Source organism: Lampris incognitus, unplaced genomic scaffold (genome assembly GCF_029633865.1).
Source record: "Lampris incognitus isolate fLamInc1 unplaced genomic scaffold, fLamInc1.hap2 scaffold_319, whole genome shotgun sequence".
Classification (NCBI taxonomy): domain Eukaryota; kingdom Metazoa; phylum Chordata; class Actinopteri; order Lampriformes; family Lampridae; genus Lampris; species Lampris incognitus.
The window spans coordinates 1-25153 of NW_026611277.1; the positions used below are offsets into that span (position 1 = coordinate 1).

General features: G+C 47.8%; 1 pseudogene; it reads left to right on the forward strand.

Moving 5' to 3' along the window:
• The first annotated feature begins 78 nt into the window (after positions 1 to 78).
• LOC130133430 (heparan-sulfate 6-O-sulfotransferase 3-B-like) lies at positions 79 to 24187 on the forward strand (annotated as a pseudogene).
• The last annotated feature ends 966 nt before the right edge of the window (positions 24188 to 25153 follow it).

Genomic DNA, 25153 nt, shown 5'->3' on the forward strand with positions numbered 1-25153 from the left:
AGAGGAGGGGAGGGAGGAGGGCGCCATCCGGACACCGCGTTTCCGTTCGTCCCAATGGCGTGATTACCACTTGTCACCATGCGGGACAAGTTCCACAAACTCGTCTTCATCCCCATCGCGGCGGTTCTGTTCTTCACGATCGGCTACCAGTATGTCTGCCCGGCCAACAGCAACACCTGCCACTTTAAAAGTGAGGAGAGGGGCACGTCCCGGAGGTACTCGCCCTCGGACTTTTACTTGGAGCAGGACGCATACGAGGACCCCCCCTCCAAAATCACCTCCAAGTACAACTTCATGGAGCGGGACCTGGACAGACGGGTCGACCTTCCACATCAGGGAGGACGACGTCGTCGTGTTCCTGCACATCCAGAAGACCGGCGGGACCACCTTCGGGCGGCACCTGGTCAAAAACATCCGGCTCGAGCGGCCCTGCAACTGCACGCCCGGCCAGAGGAAATGCACCTGTCACCGGCCGGGCAAAGCCGAGTCGTGGCTGTTCTCCAGGTTTTCTACGGGCTGGAGCTGTGGCTTACACGCCGACTGGACCGAACTTACAAACTGTGTGCCTGTGGTGATGAACAAGAGGGACAAGAAGACCGCCCAAAAAAGCAAACGGTAAAGTGCACAGCCATTAAAACTAGCCCCTGATATATGTATGCATGCACACATATGCATAGACACATGCACGTGTGTGCATGCATGTGTGCATCTATGTATGCACACATATGCATAGACACATGCACGTGTGTGCATGCATGTGTGCATCTATGTATGCATGCATATGCATAGACACATGCACGTGTGCATGCATGTGTGCATCTATGTATGCATGCATATACATATATATGCATTATAAATTCATACATGCCTGCATGCATGCATGTATAAGTGAACACATGCATGCATACATGTATGAATGAATGCACGTATGCAGGCCTATGTATGTATTATATGAATGTATGTATATATGTACGCCTCTGTATGTGTGTCTCTCTCTCTTGCTGTCTCTCTGCCTTTGTCCGTCTGTCTGTCTCTGCCTGCCTGCCCGTCTCTGTCTCTTCCTCGCGCACTCAGCGGCCCGTGCAGGCTTTGATTTAACCTGTTCAAAAGCCTTTACTTTAATCCCGCCGTTATTTGTTTTGGACGTATCGGTCAAACATTAGTAATCCGCGTTTTAGAGCGGCGCGCCGATGAGGAACACACAATGCTGTCGCCAGATGAACCTGCACGCGCCAGCAAAACAAGTCACCGATCCCCAAACACTGATGTCACGCGCTAATTTTCTGAACTCATGCATGTAAAGTGACGGAGCAAAACTCAACTGCAATTGACAGCAGCGCAGCAGATGTCCCGCTCGACACACTTGGTTTCCGTCACATCACACAGCGGGCACCAATCCAGGTCAGAGACAGTAACCTGGTAAAGCCTGCACAAATCTCATCAAGGTTTTCTGCTTAGGTCAGCATAGGCAGAGCGCGGCACAAACATCACCGCGCTTTTTAGACATCCAGTCCCCTTCAGGACCCCCGCCCCCCATACCCAAAATGTATGCTTTCATAGTGGTGTATAGCTCTGCAGTCACCGCCAGCATGCAGGCTTTTCCTCTCAGCCGAAGGCCTGCTTAAGTTCTTCTGTAATTAAGAAACCGGTGCAATTAAGCTTAAGCGACTAAAGTGCTTAAGAAGGGCATGGGCCCGCTGAGGTGTGGCGCTTGCACATCGAAGCCAATTTGCCATTAGCTGGTTCACAGAGCAAATCTCCATATGCTCTTGCGGGTGTAAAAGAGGCCACAGTGCTGTCAAGCCCTTCAGTCCATGAAGGTAAGTCAATGTCATGTATACATCAGCGTCATCGGTGGGATAGTGGAGGGTAAATGCACCTGAACGCAGCTTTACCCGCCTTTTTTTATTTTCAGAATTAGAGTTTGCCCGTTTTTCATGGGGTGGATTTAAATCTTCATCACACAGATTCAAAGCAAGCACGCAGCATCAAGCTGATGTAAGTTATAGAAAGTAATGTATTTCAATGGGATTTCTGAAAACTCTGCATCATCAGCGATGATGATGACGATGACGACTGGTGGAAGGTCAGAGTTGACCCCACCTTTATATTTGCCCAGTGCATCGCCGAGTATAATCGTGCATCAGTCTGAAAGTGGGGAGAAAACACGCCAGGGATTTCACTGCAGATAAGGCAGATTTTTAAATCCAACCTTCCGAGTTTGAACCAAATACGCCACGATTCATAACTCACTCAACTCAATACCCACTTATCAAGACCTCGTTTCCTGAGGACAAAGACCCAGGGGCAATTTTTTTTCATTGTTTAGTGACTGGCCTGGAAGTGAAGGACAAATTAAAAACGCAGACTTTGTTTAAAAAAGGAAAGAAAAGAAAGAAAAGCCGTGTTCAGTATTCTTCCTGTGTTAATGAACTGTTGCTATGCAGTTCCGTAATAGTCCGACGAGCTTGGAGACGCGTCTTACTTGTGCAGACATATCAGGCGCGGCATTCCACGCATGATGCCCGGTGGTTCCCATGGTGACCGCGGTACAGAAACTGAGCATATGCCGTCGTGCGCACTCGGGCTCACACACGGGCGCGTGTGTACTCGCGCTGTCAGGGCTTGTCGCTGCTTAATATTTAATCCTATTCTTTACCACTCTGGAAGATGCGGCTGCCTTGGCGGGATCGGTTGGTACTTCGGCCCCGATTCCCTCGCCGGGATAAGAGCATTCCAGACATGGCCGAACCCTGTAATCCCTCTGGGTTTTGATAGGTGACCCGAGGTCGGAGATAACCATCGATTACGAGAGCACGACTTAAGAGACTGAAATGGTTTGGTGCCGTTCCCCCTCTTTTATTTGATCCGGAGAGCACTTAAAGATCCACTTCCGCCAGGTTCAGATGATGACACGGAAAACAAGCCCGGTCAATGCGGACAAGTGAATATTCTATAAGAGGATTTCACTCCCACAGTTCACATGAAACTATTAGGCTTAAAACGGTCAGATCGTTCTGACGGTGAAACAATCCTGCAGTTGTCTTAAAACACCACCCAGGCTCGATACAGGGAGCAGTTGGTCCTCGACATACGCAACTTCCGGTGGACGCTGAAACTAGGGGTGAGACCTTGGAGTGACTCAAACCTCGGCCCTGAGGTTTCACCTACTATTCAATAAAACGTTTTCTTCTAAAAGAAAAAAAAAGAAGTAATTTCCGATATAGAGCCGGAAAATGTCAATATAATATCAGTATCCTGATATGAGAGTAGATATCGTCTGCGATCTGTGATAGAACTTCCAAAGTTGTCATTACCTCAGTTAAAGTGACTCCATTTTCTGCACTTATTCGCCTGATTCCCCCCCCCCCCTCTTTTTTTTCTCCCTAATTGTACCCGTCCAATTACCCCACTCTTCCTAGCCGTCCCGGTGGCTGCTCCACCCCCTCTGCTGATCCGGGGAGGGCTGCAGACTACCACATGCCTCCTCCCATACACGTGGAGTCGTCAGCCGCTTCTTTTCACCTGACAGTGAGGAGTTTCACCTGACAGTGAGGAGTTTCACCAGGGGGACTTAGCGCGTGGGTGGATCACGCTATTCCCCTCAGTCCCACCCACCCCGAACAGGCGCCCTGACCGACCAGAAGAGGCGCTAGTGCAGTGACCAGGACATATACCCACATCCGGCTTCCCACCCGCAGACACGGCCAATTGTGTCTGTAGGGACGCCCGACCAAGCCGGAGGTAACACGGGGATTCGAACTGGCAATCCCCGTTTTGGTAGGCAATGGAACAGACCGCTACGCTACCCAGATGCCCCTTATTCGGCTGTTGTAACTGAGTGAGATGAATAATGAATGTACCTGGTCATCATATCCACATCACTAATTACCATTTCTCAATATTTTCTTGTGTGTAAGTATCTAATGAAAGCAACGAGTCATCTACAAATTATCGTCACATTATCGACACCGAGGTATTCGGTCAAAGATACTGTGACATTTGACTTTGTCAATATTGCTCCGCCTCATTCCAACAAGTTGGTTGAAGGTCTTGGTATGCAGCAAACATCTCTCTTCACTCTTGATCCAGATGTTTGAATGTTGAGGCTGCAGTTTGCAGAGGAGTCATTCTACACTCATCCTTTTACATTTTCTGATACAAGATGTAGTCTGGAGCTCTTCAATGTTGTAAAAAAAATTTTTTAAAAATTGCATCCCTGCAAAAACTCAACAGCTTTGCTATTGTAAATGCTCACCTCCACTTACTGCCCCCTCCTGCCCGCTGTGTCCTGACCCCAGACAGTCTTTCATTGAGCTGAAATGCTCTTTCAAAAATCCCTGAATGCACTTCGATTCAGATTGTCACTGATCACAGGCTGCTAGCATCTTTGTTGGCCCCCTCGATCTGTTATGAATACATAACAACCATCTGTCTGCTGTGTAGCTCTCTCCTCCACCTCTCTCATTGCCAAAAAAAAAAAAAAATCCATCAATTCAACACCAGATGGATGCAGTATGCCAAGCTTGGACCAGAAAGCCACTGTGACAACAACACAGCATTTCTGCATCGAACCTCTGCCCAGAACTATAAATGTCACATCACAGAGACATATACAGTATTTCAGTCTTGCTTGGGATCATGGGTCCGTATGGCTTTAACACATCGGTTAGCAACAAGGTTCATCTGTCAGCAGTGTGCTACTTTACTCAGAATGGTACATGTGAAGAGAAAAGTTGTTAATTAGCTCATGGTTGCCTAATTTAGCCCCGGGACTGGTTTCTTTTTTCGATAAAGCTTGAGAACCTTCGCTCTGCGAAAACTATCTGCTAAGAGTCAAATATGTGAGTCTAATGCAAATGAACTATCTACCAAGAGTCAATGTGTCTTTCAATACTGAGGCCGTTTGGCTGAAATTAGCCTTTTTCGGGGCGTCCGTGTAGCGTAGTGGTCTATTTCGTTGCCTACCAACACAGGGATCGCCTGTTCGAATCCCCGTGTTACCTCCGGCTTGGTCGGCCGTCCCTACAGACACAATTGGCCGTGTCTGTGGGTGGGAAGCCGGATGTGGGTATGTGTCCTGGTCGCTGCACTAGCGCCTCCTCTGGTCAGTCAGGGCGTCTGTTTAGGGGAGAGGGGGAACTAGGGAGAATAGCGTGATCCTCCCGCACGCTACATCCTCCTGGTGAAACTCCTCACTGTCAAGTGAAGAGAAGCGGCTGGCGATGCCACATGTATCGGAGGAGGCATGTGCTAGTCTGCAGCTCCCCCCCCCCCCCCAGATTGGTAGAGGGGATGGAGCAACAACCGGGACAGCTCGGAAAATAGGGTAATTGGCCAAGTACAATTAGCGAGAAAAAGGGAGGGGGGGGAAATTAGCCTTAGCTCGGCCGAGCAAAGAGCTAGTTTGGCGACAAACGCACAACTGGCCAGCTGTGGTGTTTTGCTCACTGCGTGGGGTCCAAGGATTCACATCACAGTGGGGTTTGAATTTGCTTGCAGGGTCCCTGTCAAACCTGTTTCAATTACCGAGCCTGCCTCCGTCTCTGCCACGGCCAGCCTCACACTGAGCAGTCACAGAGAATAACCTTATTACTGACCTCATTACTTCAGATCACAGTGGAGTGTAGGCCGGCCAAAGTAGACATCATGTTAAGATCAGTGGAGGCAGACCTAAACGCAGACACAAACAGTGGAATTAAGTAATATAAAGGGGGTTTACTGTAGGAGTAAGGGGGAATGAGGGTGGCATGGAAGGCAGAAAGTAGAGAGGCGATGGCAGGGCTGAACTGAGCTAGATGGTGGTTATCAGAGTTGAGCTGAACAGGACAGGTGGACAAGGGAGCGAGCGTGGCTGGCTGAGGACAAGCTCGAGGCTTTAGTAAGCAAGCAGGTGAGGCAGGCAGGCAGGCAGATAGGGGGACCAGAGAGTAGTGATCACCGAAGCACAAGGAAACACGGTGAATACAGGTAATGCAAACAACACGAGGAACAACTCTGAATGCTATTGCAGAATGGCTGAGAGCGAGGGACTACCACTGTAGCTGAACCAACGATCTGGCGAAGAGTGGATGGAGAACCGGGGCAGATATACTGTTGAGTTGATGGAAGGCAGGAGTGCAGGCTGAGCAGGTGAGGTGAATGAGCCGCAAGCAGGAGAGAGCCTGAGAGTGTCAAGGAAGGAAGCCATGCCCACACCACATACACATACACGCACACAGGAAAACGGGAGACACCGGGGAAGAGGGAAACACAAAGGAAATAATTGGAAGCATGGCCAGGGCCATGACAGTTCCCCCCTTAACGAGAGCCTCCAAGCGAACCACCAGGCTTCTCAGAGTAGTGTCTATGGAAGTTCCACATGAGGGAGGCATCCAAAATGAGCTGGCGGCATATCCATGTGCATTACTCTGCCGTATCCCTCCCAGTCAACCAGATACTGGTACCCACGGCTTCAGCAGCATACATCCAACAGCCACTGGACAGTGTAGGCCTGGTGATCGTCGATGATACAGGTGGGTGGAGGGGGAATAGCCAGAGGGCACAATAGAGTGATAGAAACGGATTTCAACTGGGAGAAATGGAAGGTGGGATGGATTCTCATTGAGGGAGGCAATTTGAGTTTAACGGCAGAGGGATTGATGATACAGTCAATCTCACAAGGGCCAATGTATTGGGGTGTTAGTTTTCTGGATTCAATTTGTAACGGGATATCTTTGGAGGAAAGCCAAACTCTCTGCCCTGGCTGGTAGTTGGGTGCTGGAGTACATTAATGGTCAGTGATGCATTGGTTGCGGTCAGCGGAGTGGAGCGGGCATCCTTCCACACTTTGCGACGGCAGCAAAGATGGGCCTGGACTGAGGGTACGGTGATTTCATTCTCCTGAGCAGGAAACAGAGGCGGCTGATAACTCAGAGAGCGTTCAAAGGGTGACATGCCTGTGGCAGCACTGGGCAAGGAATTGTGAGCGTATTCAATCCAGGGAAGATGATTACTCTAAGAGGAGGGGTTCCAGGCTGTGACACAACGAGATGCAGCTCCCAGGTCTTGGTTGGCCCACTCCATCTATCCATTGGTCTGGGATAGTAACCTGATGAGAGATTCACAAATGCTCCAAGAGCCCGACAGAATGACTTCCATACTTGGGATATGAATTGCGGTCCACGGTTGGAGACAATGTCAGATGGGATTCTGTGGAGTCAGACAACATTGTGGACCAGGAGGTCAGCAGTTTTCGAGGCTGTGGGAATTTTGGGTAGGGGCGCACTATGTAAAGTCTTGGAAAATCTCTACAATGGTGAGTTATGACGGTGTTACCTTAGGATGGTGGAAATCTGGTTACAAAGTCGAGGTCAATGTGGCTCCATGGCATGAACTCACGTTTGCAGCGGCCTCACCCAGTACCGCTGTGGGAAGATGGCGGCACAAACGTACATTTGCAGCGGCCTCACCTAGTACCATCCATGCAGTGTCTTTTGTCCATGTCTGCGTCTAAGTTGTCTTCGTTTGATGGCTGGGAGAGCTGGTGCTGGATCGGCTGGGAGAGCTTGGTCTGCTGTTTCCTGTGGGCCCAGGGACCACGGCCCTGCCTGGAGCTGCACCCGAAGAGGAAGCACTGAGGGTGGTCTGACAGGACGCAGAAGCGGGGCAGGCTAAGCTAACTGCTAGCCCATGCAGACTGGCAGTTCCGATAACACTGAGGGCGATCTGGCGGCAGCCTCGCCTGGTGTTGACTGTGTTTTTGGTGTCGTCATGTGGAGTCCTGGGAGGTGTGTTGAGGGTGTCTGGTTAGGTTGGATTGTTGTCAGGGACAAACTGTAGGCAGAGGGCGTCAGGCTTCATGTTTCTGGAACCGGGTCGGTAAGTGAGAGTGAAACTAAACCATCCGAAGAACAGCGCCCAATGGGCTTGATGGGAATTGAGCTGTTTGGCGGACAGGATGTGGGCCAGGTTCTTGTGATCCATCCAAACGATGAATGGGTGTTCTGCTCCCTCCAGCCAGTGTCTCCATTCCTCCAGAGCAAGCTTGACTGTGAGCAGTTCCCTGTTCCCAACATCATAGTCCTGCTCAGCGGGGGACAACCGGTGGGAGAAAAATGCACAGGGTGGAGTTTCTGATCAAAAGCTGAGTGCTGGGAAAGAACAGCTCCAACCCTTGAATCTGGAGCATCAACCTCCACAATGAACTGATGGAAGGGTCTGGTGAGATGAGGACAGGTGCTGACGTAAAGCATTCGGTGAAGGCAGCATCTGCCTCAGAGGTTCACGAAAAGGTAGTAAAAAAAGAGGTGATCTGGGTAAGAGGCACAGCCACATAGCTGTAGTCTCTGATGAACCTTCTGTAAAAGTTAACAAAGTCCTTAAACAGCTGGAGTTTTTTCAGGGATGTGGGTATGGGCCAATCTGAACCTTTCTGGGATCCAGCTTCACCTGCCCACTCATTGAATCCCAGGAACCCAACAGAGTTGACATGGAATTTACATTTTTTAGCTTTGACATGCAGTTTGTTGTCCAGTAGTCTTTGGAGAACTTGCCTCACATACTGGAAGTGTTCCTCCACATTCTGGACAAAGATAAGGATATCATATTCAGTGTTTCTCAAACTTTCTTTCTGGCGACCCACTTTTTAAAACTGACAAACCATTGTGACCCATTTCACAATAGGCCATATCTATAAATCATGAGAAGAGCAAATTTGAGCATAAATGAAGGTTCTTGACCATTTTTACTGCCATTTCCGTATCAACTTATATGATCTTGAATAAGCAAACAAGTCATTTTTAAGAGATAGTGGTTGTGTCAAGACCATACCGGATCAGTCGAGGCTCCATACGGGATCAAGACCATAGTGGTTGTGACAAGACCATACCGGATCAGTCGAGGCTCCATACGGGATCAGCTGAGGCCCGTGTTAACAACAGCCGCCATCGGTGCTGTGCCCTCACAGGGTACCGATGGAAACTATCAAATCCGCTGTGGCGACCCGTGGGAAACAGGGAAAAAGCCAAAAGAAGAAGAAGAAGAAGATACATTTGGTAAATCACAACTTTGTTTTATGCCCGTTATTGAAAACACACACGTTAAACACTTTATAAGTGAGATAAATAAGTGCATTTAGGCGGGGGTTACCAGGTTCTCGGTTTTTTCCTCTCATCAGAAAACAAACAGAATGTGCGCTAGCCTTTCATATTAGATTCAAAGTTATAAGTACAATTATCAGCAAAATACGAACATTCAGTACTATCAAAAACATGATTGTTGAAAGTTTTTTGAAATACTCATGCCCATCATCAGAACAAGTAGGTTTATGTTAAGTGCAGCTATTGTTATCAGACAGTCACCAATGTTAACCATTAACCATTTACTTTGTCATTGATGTGTTATCAGTCTTGTTTTTTTGTTTCCATTGTAGTGGTTGCTGCAAAAATAACAGTGAAGCTGCTCCAGCCGTCATGGATGTCTGAGTCAAGTTCTGATATTAATTCATGTGATGTGAGAGGCTGGAAAAAAAAGCAATAGAGACATGATTCATAATAATAACACATTTTATTTGTGGGCGCCTTTCAGAGCACTCAAAGACACCTTACAGAACACAGCATAGCGCTCCAGCGCTGGGATGTGAGGCTCTCTGGGATAGAGAGCTAGCTGGGCTGAAGGTTGTACTGGAGCAGGGGGGCTAGCCGGGGCGTCGGGAGCTGGAGAGGAAATGTGTCGAAACCTGGGTAGAGTTGATGTTCAAGCTGGGCCACATTGGCTGAGAGTGACTTGAGGGCTTCCAGAACATCATGAAGGACCTGGCTGTGTTGTTGCACGAGGACACCCTGGGTGGCGAGACCTTGGATGAGGTGGTTCGAGTTTACTGGGTCCAAGGCGGCTAGATCGTTCTCTTACAACCAGTTGAAGCGGACACAGACAGTGGAATAAAGGGGAATGAGGACAGCAGGCAAGGCAGAAGGTACCGAGGTGATGGCTGCTGGCATGGCTGAACTGAGCTGCATGGTGGTTAGCAGAATTGAGCTGAGCAGGACGGGCAGACGGGGGAGTGAGTGTGGCTGGCTGAGGATAAGCTCAGGGGTTTAGTAAGCTGGCAGGCAAGCAAGGGGACCGGAGAATAGTGATCCCGAAAGCACAAGGAAACACGGTAACTACAGGTAATGCAAACAACACGAGGAATAACTGAATATGCTGCTGCAGCAGCATAACTCTGACCTACAGCAAGGGCCTACCATTGTAGTTGAACCAACGATCTGATGAAGAGCGGATGGAGAATTGAGGTAGATATACTGTTGAGATGATGGAAGGAAGGTGTACAGGTGAGGTGAACCGCAATCCGGAGAGTGCCAAGGAAGGAAGCCAAGCCCACACCCACACCCCCACACCCACACACACACAGGGGAAAATGGGAGACGAAGGGGAAAAGGGAAACACAAGGGGAATAACTGGAGGCACGGCCGGGGCCGTGACACATCATTACCTGTCTAATTACCCGGCTCAATCCAGACACAGTGGGAAATCACTAGTTTAGCCTGTTTTTTTGGCACCTTTACTAGATTTGGATGCTAGATACCTGGAAAATTTATAATTAGGCACAAAGTTGTCAAGATTTACCAGTCAAACGTCTGATGGTAAACTCTTATGTTTAACCAGTTGGAGACCGACATTCCTCGGCCGAGTAAGGATCAGCTGGACTATCTGAGAAAATTTCCCAGATATATGACTCTTCGTTTGCTCAACAGCACATTTTACTCGATTCCGTGCCAGACCACAAGACAACAAAAGCCAGCTTGTTGCAGGGGGCAAGACATTAATCTTTCCCTGTGAGGGAGTTTCGATGGAGCAAATGGGGAAAAATATTGTAGGACTTAAAGTAGATGGGGGGGGGGGGTGATCAGAGGTCGCATTTTAACATATACCACAATTGATATGACAGAAAGGAAAGAAAGAAGGATGGGAAGGAGAATGGAGAGACAGAAATTTGTCTAATTTGAAGGGCGAAAGTGTGTAAAGTTTTTCTGGATCTTGATGGTCCACTTTGCTTTGGCTTGTGATATCACACTGAAAACTTGTACAAGTTATTCACACACAACCACGTTATAAGATACTCATGGCCTTACAATGAAGACAAAAGATGTTTAAAAAGTTCATCTTTTTCATTTTTCACTTCTACCCCTGCAGTTAAAATGGGCAGATCCTTCACACTTGAGGAAATATTTATGAAGTGCAATGATTGACGGACAATTGGGGGTGGTAGATTTGTCCTCAGGCCAAGTTGTTTTGTGCAAACTGTCAGATTTTGTATTTCATCTCTACATTTACGGTTCCTTCTTGGTATTCCTTATGGTTTACTTCACACCCAACACTCCAGCAGCCCCGATGCTAACTTCCCTTACATGGAGAAATGAGGGAGAAAATGAGGTTTAAATGGAGGTGGAGCAGCAGATGTTGAGCTGATGAAAAATCGTCTCCCTCAGCTGGAGATATGAGTTACGTCTCGTTGCACTTCACGAGCTGAGGCCGATGCGTAAATCTCTCCTCCAGCCGACTGTTGACGTCTATCTGATCTTAAAACCTCCGACTGTTCTGCACATGCTCATCTATACTATGACCTTTTTTTTTGGCATTTTCCCCCCTTTTCTCCCCAATTCTACTCGGCCAATTACCCCACTCTTCCGAGCCGTCCTGGTCGCTGCCCCACCCCCTCTGCCGGCTGCAGACTACCACATGTCTCCTCTGATACATACGGAGTCGCCAGCTGCTTCTTTTCACCTGACTGAGGAGTTTCGCCAGGGGGACATAGCGCGTGGGAGAATCATGCTATTCCCCCCAGTCCCCCCCCCCCCCCCGAACAGGCGCCCCCGACCGACCAGAGGAGGTGCTAGTGCAGCGACCAGGACACATACCCACATCCAGCTTCCCACCCGCAGACAGGGCCAATCGTGTCTGTAGGGATGCCCAACCAAGCCGGAGGTAACATGGGGATTCAAACCGGCGATCCCCGTGTTGTTAGGCAATGGAATTGACCACCACACCACCCGGACGCCCTATACTATGACAAAGTTCACCTTCATCCAAAGCCCGACTCTAAAACAGAGATGGTCTTGGTACTCGGGTGCTTTCGGGATTCCCATCTAGAAGTTAATATCAAACCAGAAAAAAGAACGTGCATTCACAGCCACTGTCTGAATGGGCTTTACATTAACACAATGAACAAACAGCAGACGACAACGGGCATCCTCCATCTTTAGACCCTTAATTCAGATGAGGGGAAAAAAAATTCTCAGGGGGGGAAAAAAAGGAAGAAATCGCAAAGAAACAATGTGTTCAACATATAACACATTCAATTAAATGATCATTGCTCCATGGTGATTAATTACTTCCTATGCATGTAAGACATTATGCGTCACGTGTAAAAGCATGAGAAGAGAAACCAAGTATGCACACATCCAGAAAACATTATTAAGGTGCAAGACAAAAACTGCAAAATTAGAATGAAGGTCTGCACACTAAGTTGCTCCCAAAAGCTTCGTGTGCACACTTTACCGCTTCATTCAACATGTAAAAGCTCACACCAAAATATTTAGCTTTTGATCAAATTAAGAAGCCAGCAAGGTGGCATAGAAAGTACTGGTGTTGAAGTGTCCTTGGGCTAGATGTTGAGTAATGTCAGTATCAGGGGGTCTCGTTTGCAGATGACCTTCAATTTACGAATTGCGATCAATTAAATGTTAATGCTGCAGACATCTGCTCCATTTTGTTCTCTCTGACAAAAGCTAAAATCAAACTTAGTGCTATCACCATCAAGAGCCTGAGCCCAATAGATGGAATTTAGAAAGAAATTAATCCGCTCTGACAGACTGATGGTTTGCGAGTCGAGGATTAAGTTGAAGTACATTATCATATATGGGCCTTATTGTTTCAGTCGTCTGTGCTGCCTTCAGTTCAGCGAGAAGCGTCCTGTATTCCTGCGAGATATTCAGAGGATCTTGGTAATCTCCGGACTCCTTAAGGGAGATTAAGGACAAGCAAAGACAGGTTTTCTTTATCTGGGGAGGAATAGGAGGAGGGGTGATTAATCCGGAGGTCCTCATTTATCTGAACCGCATTGAACGTTCTGCAGAGTACCGCTTTATAAAACATGACATCTTCACACAAAAAATAAATGGCAGCCAAGCGTTTGACAAGAAAACTTTCAATCCACCACAAATTACAGTGATATTTTTTTTCCTTTGGCGTTATTAATCACGTTGATCTCAACGCTTCCGTCCTCTGTAAACACTGAGGACTGTGGGCATCCGGGTGGCGTGGCGGTCTATTCCGTTGCTTACCAACACGGGGATCGCCGGTTCGAATCCCTGTGTTACCTCCTGCTTGGTTGAGCGTCCCTACAGACACAATTGGCCGTGTCTGTGGGTGGGAAGCCGGATGTGGGTATGTGTCCTGTTCGCTGCACTAGCACCTCCTCTAGTCGGTCAGGGCACCTGTTCAGGGGGGAGGGGGAACTGGAGGGAATGGCGTGATCCTCGCTTACGCTACGTCCCCCTGGTGAAACTCCTCACTGTCAGGTGAAAAGAAGCGGCTGGCGACTCCACATGTATCGGAGGAGGCATGTGGTAGTCTGCAGCCCTCCCCGGATCGGGGGGGGGGGCGAAAACCAGGACAATTTGGAAGAGTGGGGGAATTGGCAGGCTACAATTGGGGAGAAAAAAGGGGGAAAAAACCCAAAAGAAAAAAAAAGTGTAAGGATGATGATTATTATTATTATTGTGTCTTGTTTTCTAAAATAGATATCTTGTTTTTGTCACTGCCAACGTTGTCATTTCTTTCCTGTTCTTCACTCACTTGTGATTCGCCAGATGGCAGGATGTCCAAGAGTCTTAGTATGTGGTTTAGCCAATTAGCAAGTGGTGCAGTTTAATTCTACTTCTTTGGGGACATTTTCTTGTGGATGAGGTAATTTGTGATAAAAATAAGCGATGAATCGGTTCCCTTACTTTTCAGAATCATGTTTAGTGGCCATGTAGGTTTCCACTACATGGAATTTGACTGCGGTTTCGTGGCTCTCTCAGTGTACTTGACATGACAGAGTGTACCGGTATACATGCAATGTACAGTACAGTATATACAACTATATAACTTTTAGAAAATGAGTGAAATAACCTTAGAAAGCAACAACAAAGCATGTGACATGGTAACCTTGCAAGACTTGAAACCAATATGGTGAAGTGGGCAGAACCCCGTACAGAAGTTATTAAGTACTTCATAAAAAACCCAATGTTCATAAATATGAAATATTTTATTTGGACAGACTGGACTTTTACTGAGCAGGACCTTCCAGCACCCAACATGGACCCTGAAGGCTGGCTGTCACACTTCAGAGCTGCTAAGATTAAGATGTCAAGCAAAGGATATAAAGGGCGCAGGTCCAAGATCCCAAAGCTGCTAAGCCCCACACACCAGGCTGTTTGTGTGTCTGTGGGTGTGTGTGTGTGTGTATCGGTGGGTGATGGACTTGACTGTCCATCAAACTACGGGTTGTGATCCACAAGTGGGTCACAGAGGGGGACCAAGAGGGTCATGAGATGTCCACAATAAACACATTTTGTGTGTGGAGAAAAAATAAATAAATCATACTTTGGAGTCAATATAATGATTTAAACTGTATTCCAAAACAGCATTAAAATCACGTTCCATCATAAGTATGACCATGACTAACAATATATATTATAATGTATTTATGAACAATATAGAGAGGATTGTCAATTATCTCATTTTTGACTGGTAAATGAGAATTTCTTGCTTATTTTACTATTTTGGGGGGGAGATTTCCCCCCCTTTTTCTCCCCAATTGTATCAGGCCAATTACCCCACTCTTCCGAGCCGTCCAGGTCGCTGCCCCAACCCCTCTGCTGATCCGGGGAGGGCTGCAGACTACCACACAATCTTCAGATACATGTGGATTGCCAGCCTCTTCCTTTCACCTGACAAGTGAGGAGTTTCACCAGGGGGACGTAGCGCGTGGGAGGATCACGTTAGGCCCCCCAGTTCTCCCTCCCCACAAACAGGCGCCCCGACCGACCAGAGGAGACGCTAGTGCAACGACCAGGACACATACACACATCCGGCTTCCCACCTGCAGACACGACCAATTGTGTCTGTAGGGACACCCGACCAAGCCGGAGGTGACACGGGGATTCAAACTGGCGAGCCCCGTGTTGGTAGGCAACAGAATAGACCACTACGCTACCCGGACGCCCAATGTTTATTGCTTATTTTGGCAAGGCCTAGGCCAAAAAGTATGGCCATGGATGGGTTATGGCATGAAAAGAAGGGCACCCGTGCCAGACCTTTCTCCTTAACCATCTTCGCTTCTTTGTGGGTGTATCTATTCATTCACTAAATCCACTTAATTCAATTCAGGGTCGTGGAGTCTATCCCAGCTGGCAGGGAGACACCTTGGACTGGTTGCTGGTCCACCACAGGACCCACACACACAATCCATACATTTCTCTGGACTGTGGATGGAAACTCAAGTCTGAACTCCAGTTCGTACTTTTGCCTGCTGTTTTGTTGATATTTTACTTGGTGGGCTCAGCATCTCATTTTTATCCAGGCACTTCTTCAGTTTTCCACTCTTAACGTTCCTTATTCTTGCTAATTAGGCACGCGTTAGCTAAAGGTCAGCAGTTTTAGCTGACTATTATACTTCGGCTCGCTTATTGCTGGTTTTCAGAGGCAAGCATCTGCTTTTTTTGCGTGAGCAGTGTTTCAAACGTCAGCGTCAGTATTTCAAGTCCTGCAAATTAGGAGCCAGGTGCCTCATTGGTGCTGCTTCTCCATATATATATATATATATATATATATATATATATATATATATATATATATCCTATAGCAGTAATGTCTGAAAACGTCTTGTACGCATTACACATCACCGTTATGTCCGAGAGCTAATTTTTTTTTTTTTTGTGGTTCATCACTTAACTACTTCCTAGAAGTTAATTGCAACAGTCACATTCCTGCATGCTTGCATGCAGGCCGGCCAGCACATTTTTCTGGAAGCGTTTTAATTTCCTTCATCTCCACGCCAGCTTCCCTGGGGCTTTTTCCTTTATGGCCAAAAATAGTATATCATCTCCAAGACCGGTGAAGATCACAGTGAAGTGCGAGCCTTGTTGCTCATCATCTCTCTTTCACTCGCTCATCCCCCTCTCTTGGTAATGTCTCATGTAATACTACCTGCCTACTCTCACTTGGATTCAGCCATCTAATGGAGGGCAAAGAGCACCACGATTGGACTGTGTACTTGTCTGTGCTATTGTGGTTCAGGCTCAGGAAGAGTGGATTGTTTTTCAGTATGTGCACATCACATGTATGTGTGCATGCCTGTACGTGTGTGTGTATGCTTGAGGGTGATCTTGTAAATATGTTGTGCACAGATGGGGATACGGATCAGTTTACCTGTAATTGGTAAACATGGACTTAACTGGACCATTAATAGAGAGAGATGGAGAGAGAGAGAGCGCAGTGAAAGTGGAGCCAGCTTGACCTCTCTGTGTAGAGAATGAGGCGCTGAGACTTTCTTTGTCCCACCACGGCTAAAGCTGCTTCGCCAATCATCTTGCCAACCTGCCCTCTAGCCTCCATCACTCATTTTGTAATCTATCTCTCTGGTGTAACATCTATTTTTCACCCGTCTGCTTCACACTCGGCCGGCTCTTCCCCGTCCAGCTATCCATTCTTTGTCTCCCCGTTCTGCACTCATAATCCTCTACTTTACTTTACTTCCCTTCTCGACTGTTTACACGGCTGTCGGCCGCATATTCCCTCCGAGTCAAAATGCTTCTACTCCAATCAGGATATTATCTATCTGCTTCATCAAATGGCCAGTTTAGTTGGAAATCTTCTTGGTTCCATGCGCTCCCGCCAGAGAAGCTCCTTTAAAGACCCGCCATGCATCACTGCCTCCACTACTGCTTTTTTTTTCCCTCTGGGGGATTAGGGGTCAATTCCCTTTCACGAGACGCGAGAAATAAAGTGGGCCTCACCACTCAGACGGCTAAAATTTTGTTAGAGCCCCCATTATGACCACAAAGGGGTTTTTTCAAAGTGTTTCTGGAGTGCCGGGGTGAGTCGGAGACATGTGGGCGAACGCTGCAAAGGTTAAAGTAATTATCCAAGACGTAGAGATGGTGAAAGGACCCCTTGTGGTCCTCAGAGGCACCTTTTGAAATGGATTTGGTCTGGCTGCGAGAGTCATCAACACCACGACTCTGGTGCGAAATCGATGTCCTGTCCACAGGCTTCTTCGGCCCACCACTTATTTCCAACTCCACAGAAGATGATGGGTGGGATCAAAATGGCATTGAAAACTGCCTGCTGCTGAAAGGAAAGGTCTGATGTTATGTTGGACTGGTGGACCACTCTTTAAGGGGCTGTAGCAAAAATGTGAACGCAAATGGATCCGTCAGCATTTTATTCACGGGACTGAAGGATGTCCCCGTCGAAAGCAAAAGTTTTTTTCATTTAAAGAAGGCAGGAATCGATCCCGTGTCAAGACTTTCCCGTGTGGCCGTGGTGAGCTTTTTGATTGTGATTTAAAGCGTCGGAGAGAGAGAGATTGAGAGAGCAAACACAGACAGAACAGCGTTGTGAATCAATAGGCGTGTTTGCAGGTTTGCAAAACACAGGAAGGTGACCAGGCAGTGAGAAGGGCATGGACGAGGCCTTGGATTGATCGTTTGTCAAACGCATCGAGCGCATGGATACAAGCAAGCATGTCCATGTGGTCATGTGCACATGCTTGCTTGCATACATCAGCTTGTCGCACGCAGGGGTCCCCGTACTGCGGTTGTGTCTGTAGTTTTTACTCCCAATGTTCTGAGAAAGGGTGATCTTTGCACGACGAATCAAATGAGCAGAAGGTGAATGCCAAACAAGCTCCCTTTTTGCTCTGCGGATAACTCCAGGCTCGAATGGCTGAGCACCACTTTGCACATTAGCTGTGACCTTTAACCTCAGCATTTGGGAAATCCTGAGTAGCCTAATTTAAAGTGATGGCAGAGGATGCTGAGAAGGCTTTGAGAGACACAAAAGTGGCAGACAGTTATTTTAGTGTATAAAAACCTTGTCAGGGCGCCTGGGTGGTGCAGCAGTCTATTCCATTGCCTACAAAAGCAGGGATCGCCGGTTTGAATCCCTGTGTTACCTCCAGCTTGGTCAGGCATCCCTAGACACAACTGGTCGTGTCTGCGGATGGGAAGCTGGATGGATGTGGGTATGTGCCTTCTCTGGTCGGTCGTGGGGGAGGGGGAACTGGGGGGAATAGTGTGATCCCTCCCACACACTACGTCCCCCTGGTGAAACGCCTCACCGTCAGGTGAAAAGAAGCGGCTGGCGACTCCACATGTATTGGAGGAGGCACGTGGTAGTCTGCAGCCCTCCCCAGATCGGCAGAGGGGCTGGAGCAGTGACCGGGACAGCTCGGAAGAGTGGGGTAATTAGCCAAGTACAACTGGGGAGAAAAGGGGGAAAATAAATTTAAAAAAAAAAACCTCGTCAACCAACATGCTATGTTAGATAAAAGTAGAAGATGCTCTCAAGGGTGTTATTCAGTCAAGATCTGCAGAGTGGCTCTAACAAGAACACCAGTGCATTAAAAAAAATTGTGAAAGTTTTGAAGGAAACTCTCAGTTTGGATTCATTCTTACCTTAACGCTGCCATTGCAGGACCAAGCCCACCAATAGTAAAGCTGCAGTGGTTTCCCAGTGTCTCACACAAGATAAAACACCACCTATGAAAGCCACATGATGTTAAATCAGACTTTTCCACGTCCAACTTCAACCATCCGTCCAGCTGGTCATCACTCTTGACCTTCACAATGTGACCCCTCCTCTGTCCCTGACATGACTAAGTGGAGCGCCTTGACATTTGCCACTCTTAGTCAATAGGTCACAATGAAAGCACAGACACACAGAGAGGCTGACTCGCATGGACACTTATTGATCTGGATGTCTTGTGGTTAGCTGTACGGATAGATGATAGGCAGCGAAGGGGGGAAAAACAGAGCGGTCTTCCAGGAAGTACAACAAAGGCAGCTTTGTGAAGCGGTGTGTGCGTCCATCTAGTGCCTTTTGCTCAATAGGGCGAAGATGGGAGGTTAATTCAATTGGCTCCCACAGTGGGCCGACATTAACTGTGGAGTGTGTGCTCCGTTATATCATCATGGCACACACTTCTGTAGCTATCATGGTTGGCTGTTGTCCGCCGCTTGGCGATAATGACTTAATGGTTGACCTTTCAGGATCCTGTTTCACGGAGCACTCTCTCCAGCCAAAGGTCAACAACACACATTTTCCCGTAATTTTTCCTTAATAGCAGTGATGTCCTAACCAACTACAGGCTCTACAGATACTGCTGCCATTGTCGAAGTCAGATGCTGTGGATACGTGCTGCTCCTCTGCAGCGGTAAAAAAAAAAAAAGAAAGAAAGAAAGCAGGAAAGAAAGCAGGATAGACTCAGAGTGAGGGGGCTTAAAGGTGTATTACATAAGATCGCTGCCCACCATGTCAGGCCAAGAAGGAATTGAAATCAAATGAAGCGGTAAACAGAGCCCCCCCCCCCCCCACGTCCACCCCCAGTTAAGTTTTGTTCAAGCTAACTCAAAAACACTAGCGTCAAGGGAAACGGTAACGCTTCTGCAATTTACGGTCGATGACAGACGGTGAATATCACCTCAGCTTCCGTCTAGTGAGGAGGAGGTAGAGCACAGACAGCGCCATGGTGATTCAGATATAGGTATGGTATTAGCAGCAACGTGTTTGCCGCAGTAGCACGTGTCTATACTGGCCAGCTGCGGAGCTGGAAACGGCCTGCACCCTGCCTTTAACAAGCACACAAACACACTTCCTCTCTTACAAATGAGAACATCAGCAAGTGTCTTCCTTCAAAGTGGACCAGACATACGGTATTACAACCAGAGACACCTGCAGGATTTTATCAAACACCAACTACTTCATGCAAAAAGTCATATTGCTTAAGAAATTCAACAACACGTCCGCGTAGCGTAGCGGTCTATTCCGTTGCCTACCAACACGGGGATCACCGGTTCGAATCCCCGTGTTACCTCTGGCTTGGTCGGCTGTCCCTACAGACACAATTGGCCGTGTCTGCGGGTGGGAAGCCGGATATGGGCATGTGTCCTGGTCACTGCACTAGCGCCTCCTCTGGTCGGTCGGGGTGCCTGTTCGGGGGGGAGGGGGAACTGGGGGGAATAGCGTGATCCTCTCACGTGCTACGTCCTCCTGGTGAAACTCCTCACTGTCAGGTGAAAAGAAGCGGCTGGTGACTCCACATGTATCGGAGGAGGCATGTGGTAGTCTGCAGCCCTCCCCAGTTCGGCAGAGTGGGTGGAGCAGTGACCGGGACGGCTCGGAAAAGTGGAGTAACTGGACAGATACAATTGGGGAGAAAAAGGGGGAAAAAATTAACAACAAATGGGTCACAATAAACGCTGATACCATCACGTCTGCACCTCTCTCCTACTCCGCTGGCTTTGCTGTTGGAGCTTTGGGTGCTTCAGATGGTGTGATGGTCCTTTTTGGCTCACGTTGCTCACGACAGTTGTTGACGCTCAGGTGGAGGTGTTGTTTACAGTGGTGCAGCCGAAATGGCTGGCACGATTCCCATACTCATACGTCCAACTTGCTGTCGCTGTGCAAATTAAATGGACACTCCTTACATTTCACGGGCAGTTTTGTAGTTAGCACTGGTACACAGAGAAAATGTTCTTTAACGTTTTGCAGCTTTAAAGGGAGACATGGCAATTCATGCCCCCCCCCCGAAAAAAGAAAAATATTGGTGAAAATCCAAACACTTTCTACCATAATTGCTAGATTACAAGAGCTAATGATGTAAACTGGCCTGTTTTTCTGGGCATTTATTGAACAAACTACAGGATATGATGTTTAATTCCTGTGTGCCGCTCTCGGCACGGTGCGAGTGCCGGGAGCTGGTGCATAAAGTGGCTTCTTCAATCTGACAACAGGCTTGTCCACCGCTTAAATGGGTAAACTTTAACGCTTATAAAAGGAGCCAATTCACAGTCCCATATTCCAAAACAGACAGCTAAATACAGACCATAATAACAAACCTAATGGGGAGTGAGTCGGACAAAAGGTTCACTGCACAAGCATATCCTCCGTAGGGTCGATACTCCCGTATCGACACAGCTCCATTCGGAAGCTCTCATTCAGTCCCTTCCCCTGCCGCTTTCTGTGTGAATGTGTATGTGTGTGTGTGTGTGTGTACTTGTGGGTGCATGTCTTGGCATTTCCGTTGTTTGTCAAATGACTTACTGCAACCCTTCGAACACACACACACACACACACACAAATTGGGATCTTCTTTTGGGCGTGCATCCAGCAGCTCTGGCTGAATTCTGGGTATACACAAGAAGCTCGGATGCTACGCGCCAATGAGCCAATTTGGTTATAGCGGGCTCAAGGGAATTTAGAAGCAGAGTTTACGACGATTCACAAGTTTGAAAACACCGTCTAGAGAATGGGAACAGACTGTGTACTGAAAACAGGGCCATTTACAAAAATAGGATTTAAAATAAATGACCGCCTTCTTTAACATCACCTCCAAGCGTCCTTGAATCTGAAGTGTTGGTATTAGCTATTGATTGAGCGGACCATGAAATAAACCGGAGAGCCGTGAAATGAAAGTGTGGTGATGATCGGATGTTAAGAGTCCCATTTCCCACTTCTTTATGTCTCAATGTCTCCCGTACGAGCAGTTGAGGTCACTGTGATCGCTACGGATGAGAGGAACATTTCAGATAACAGGAAAATGGTTGAAACTCTCAATTCACTGACTTCCTCCATCGCCATTAAATTCCTCCTCTTCTCCTTATCTGTGACGACTGTTTTATGCATCGTTTCTAACTGCGAGGAACCTGGAGGAGATAAAGAAACACTTAAGGTGCTGTGGAGAGACAAATATGATTTAGGCAAGGGTATGGAAATGAGCCAAATATGTAAAACTACACAGCAGTTGTAATCTCAGTCTAAACCATTTCTCTTCACTTCCTGAAGTCCTCTCATCGTAAAGGGTTATTGGAAATACTACGAGATTTTGGAGTAATTGCTGTGGATGTTTATGATCTGATGAACGTATGGTGTGATACTCTTCATTTGTTTGCACCGCTTTCTGTTCCTGTTGTGGGAAGATGGCAGTGTGAATTCACGTGGCCTCGCCCAGTACCATTCATGCTGTGTCTTTGTCCATGTCTTCGTTTGATGGCTGGGAGAGCTGGCACTGGATCGGCTGGGAGAGCTTGAGGACCACGGCCCTGCCCGGAGCTGTGCCCGAGGAAGAAACACCGAGGGCAATCTGACAGGACGCGGAAGTGGGGCAGGCTAAGCTAACTGCTAGCCCATGCAGACCGGCAGTTCCGATAACACCAAGGGCGGTCTGGCAGCGGCCTCACCTAGCGTTGACTGTGTTTTTAATGTCGTCGTGTGGAGTGCAGGGAGGTGTGTCGAAGGTGTCTGGCTGGGAGAGCTAGCGTTGGATCGGCTGGGGGAACCTGGTCTGCTGTGTCTGGTGGGCCCAAGGACCATGCCCCTGCCTGGAGCTGCGCCCGAAGAGGAAACACCGAGGGCGGTCTGACAGGACGTGGAAGCGGGGCAGGCTAAGCTAACTGCCAGCCCATGCAGACCGGCAATTCTGACAGTCGTCCTTGCGTTCGTTCTCCTGGACAGTGAAATTTGTTTTATATGTGTTCTTGTAGTTTTTAGATATGCGGTTTTGTCTTTGTGTTGCCCTGCTGTGGGCTGGGACAAATGATATTTTGTATAAAGTGTTCCTGATTCCTAACAGTCTGACAATTTGAATGACATTTTTTAATTTCAATCCCATTTTCACCCTGTTTTTGGTGCTGCGATTTTTCATTGTTCTACATGATTCTGGATATGACATCAACAAGGGGCACAAAGCACAATGTAGAAAATCACCTCACTTCAACTTGCGGGCTGGGAATCTGGCTTAATGATGTTTCACTGGTCGATTTCTTAGTTCATTTATTAATCATGTTATATAGGGTGCTATCTGCATTTAATATTTATGTGCTGTTACGACATGAAGCAGGCGTAAAAGTTGGAACAGAAAGGCTGACCCAGTTTCCCCTGCAGCTCATTTTGTCTTCCACAGGCAGACAAAGAGAGAGAGAAACTGAGGAGTGTCAGCTGTGTATGGGGCAGGAGGGAATATGCTGGATGGGTCAACCTTCTGATAGCACATTTTTCTAATTGAAATTCCCCTCATCAAATCAACTGACCCCAACCTGGACGTACAACGCAAACATGGGTTCTTAACTAATACTTTTTGCTCTCACTCTTCATCTCTCTCTCTGTCTGCAGGAATTTCTACTACATCACCATGCTACGTGACCCCGTGTCACGCTACCTCAGCGAATGGAAACACGTGCAGCGTGGTGCCACGTGGAAAACCGCTCTTCATATGTGCGACGGTCGCTTGCCCACACAAGACGAGCTCCCCGCCTGCTACCGTGGCGAGGACTGGGCGGGGGTGACCCTGGCAGAGTTCATGAACTGTCCATCCAACCTGGCCAACAACCGACAGGTGCGCATGCTCGCTGACCTCAGCCTGGTGGGCTGTTACAACATGTCCTCCATGAACGAGCTGGAGCGTGGCCGCGTGCTACTGGCCAGCGCCAAGGCCAACCTGCGCAACATGGCCTTCTACGGCCTGACCGAGTTCCAACGCAAGACCCAGTACCTGTTTGAGCGGACATTCGGCCTGCACTTCATCCAGGCCTTCACCCAGATCAACAGCACCCGTGCCGCCAGTGTCGGTATCAGCGACAAGGTGCGGTGGCGCATCGAGGCACTCAACGCACTCGACGTGGAGCTGTACGAGTACGCCAAGGAGCTGTTTCTGCAGCGCTACCAGTACAGCCGCCAGCGGCAGCACCAGGAGGAGCGGCTGAGGAGGAGGCAGGAGCGGCAGCAGAGGCAGCAGCTCCACCGGACCTATCTGGCTCAGCTCTGGAGACTAGGAGGAGATGGGAAGGAGGATGAGGAGGAAGATGAGAAGGAATTCAGGCTGCATGAGGAGATGGTGGCCACCACAGAGGACTATAGTAGCCAAGTGGTGCGGTGGTGAAGAGGAAATGCAGTGCAGGATTCAATAACAGAGACTAAAAACACATGACTGATTGTTCATGGATCCATTGAGCATTATTCTCTCTTCTTTATCTCCTACCAAACCCCCAAACCTTTTAAAATAGCCCTGCTGTTGTTTTGTTGTAATACGCCAAGCCCACCAGTAAGTCCCAATAGCCCAGTGTTGGACTGCTGTATAGTGTCTTAAAGGATAATTCCAGTTTTTTACAACCTGAGTCTTAATTTCATAGTTTTGCTGTCATGCATACCAGGTTATGGTATAATTTTACTCAGTGGCTTCAGTCAAGATTCTGGACATGGCACCACCGCTGGACTCAGCTTTACAACAGTGTCTTATGGGCAAATGAACATGATGTTTTAACAAGTCCAGTTTAGCCCCGTTATCTAAACCGCATATTTGGAAGTGAAAACAACAGAAGTCAAAAGTTATCACTTGAAATGTCCAATATTATCAATGATTGATCACACTGCTGAGCTACTTCCTGGTTCAACGTGCAGGAAAGTCCAGACTATACTCACAGCCAGCACGACAGAGAAATCAAAGATGATGGGAAATCAATTACACAGTCTCACTGAGGCACCTGGTTTTTGTTTTGTTGAAAGGACAGATTTAAGACCCGTGTTCAGCAGCGTCCTGTGTTCGAAACCTCCACAATGAAGCCGGTGAATAAAATGATATGCATGATGGCAAAAACGACAAAAATAAGACACAGGTTATAAAAACACAGAATTATCCTTTACTACTCAAGATGTATTTGGATGGATGTATTTGTCATGACAACTTAAAAGTTTAATATTTATGTCAATGCTTTGTCATAGTTATGGTCAAATATTTTGGAAAACACAAATGTTGTGAAATCTCCATGTGTTTGCTTATTCATCAGTGAGAGCTTCGGCTATTTTCAAAGTGGTGAAAGCGTGCTTAAATGCCAGCCAATTACGATGT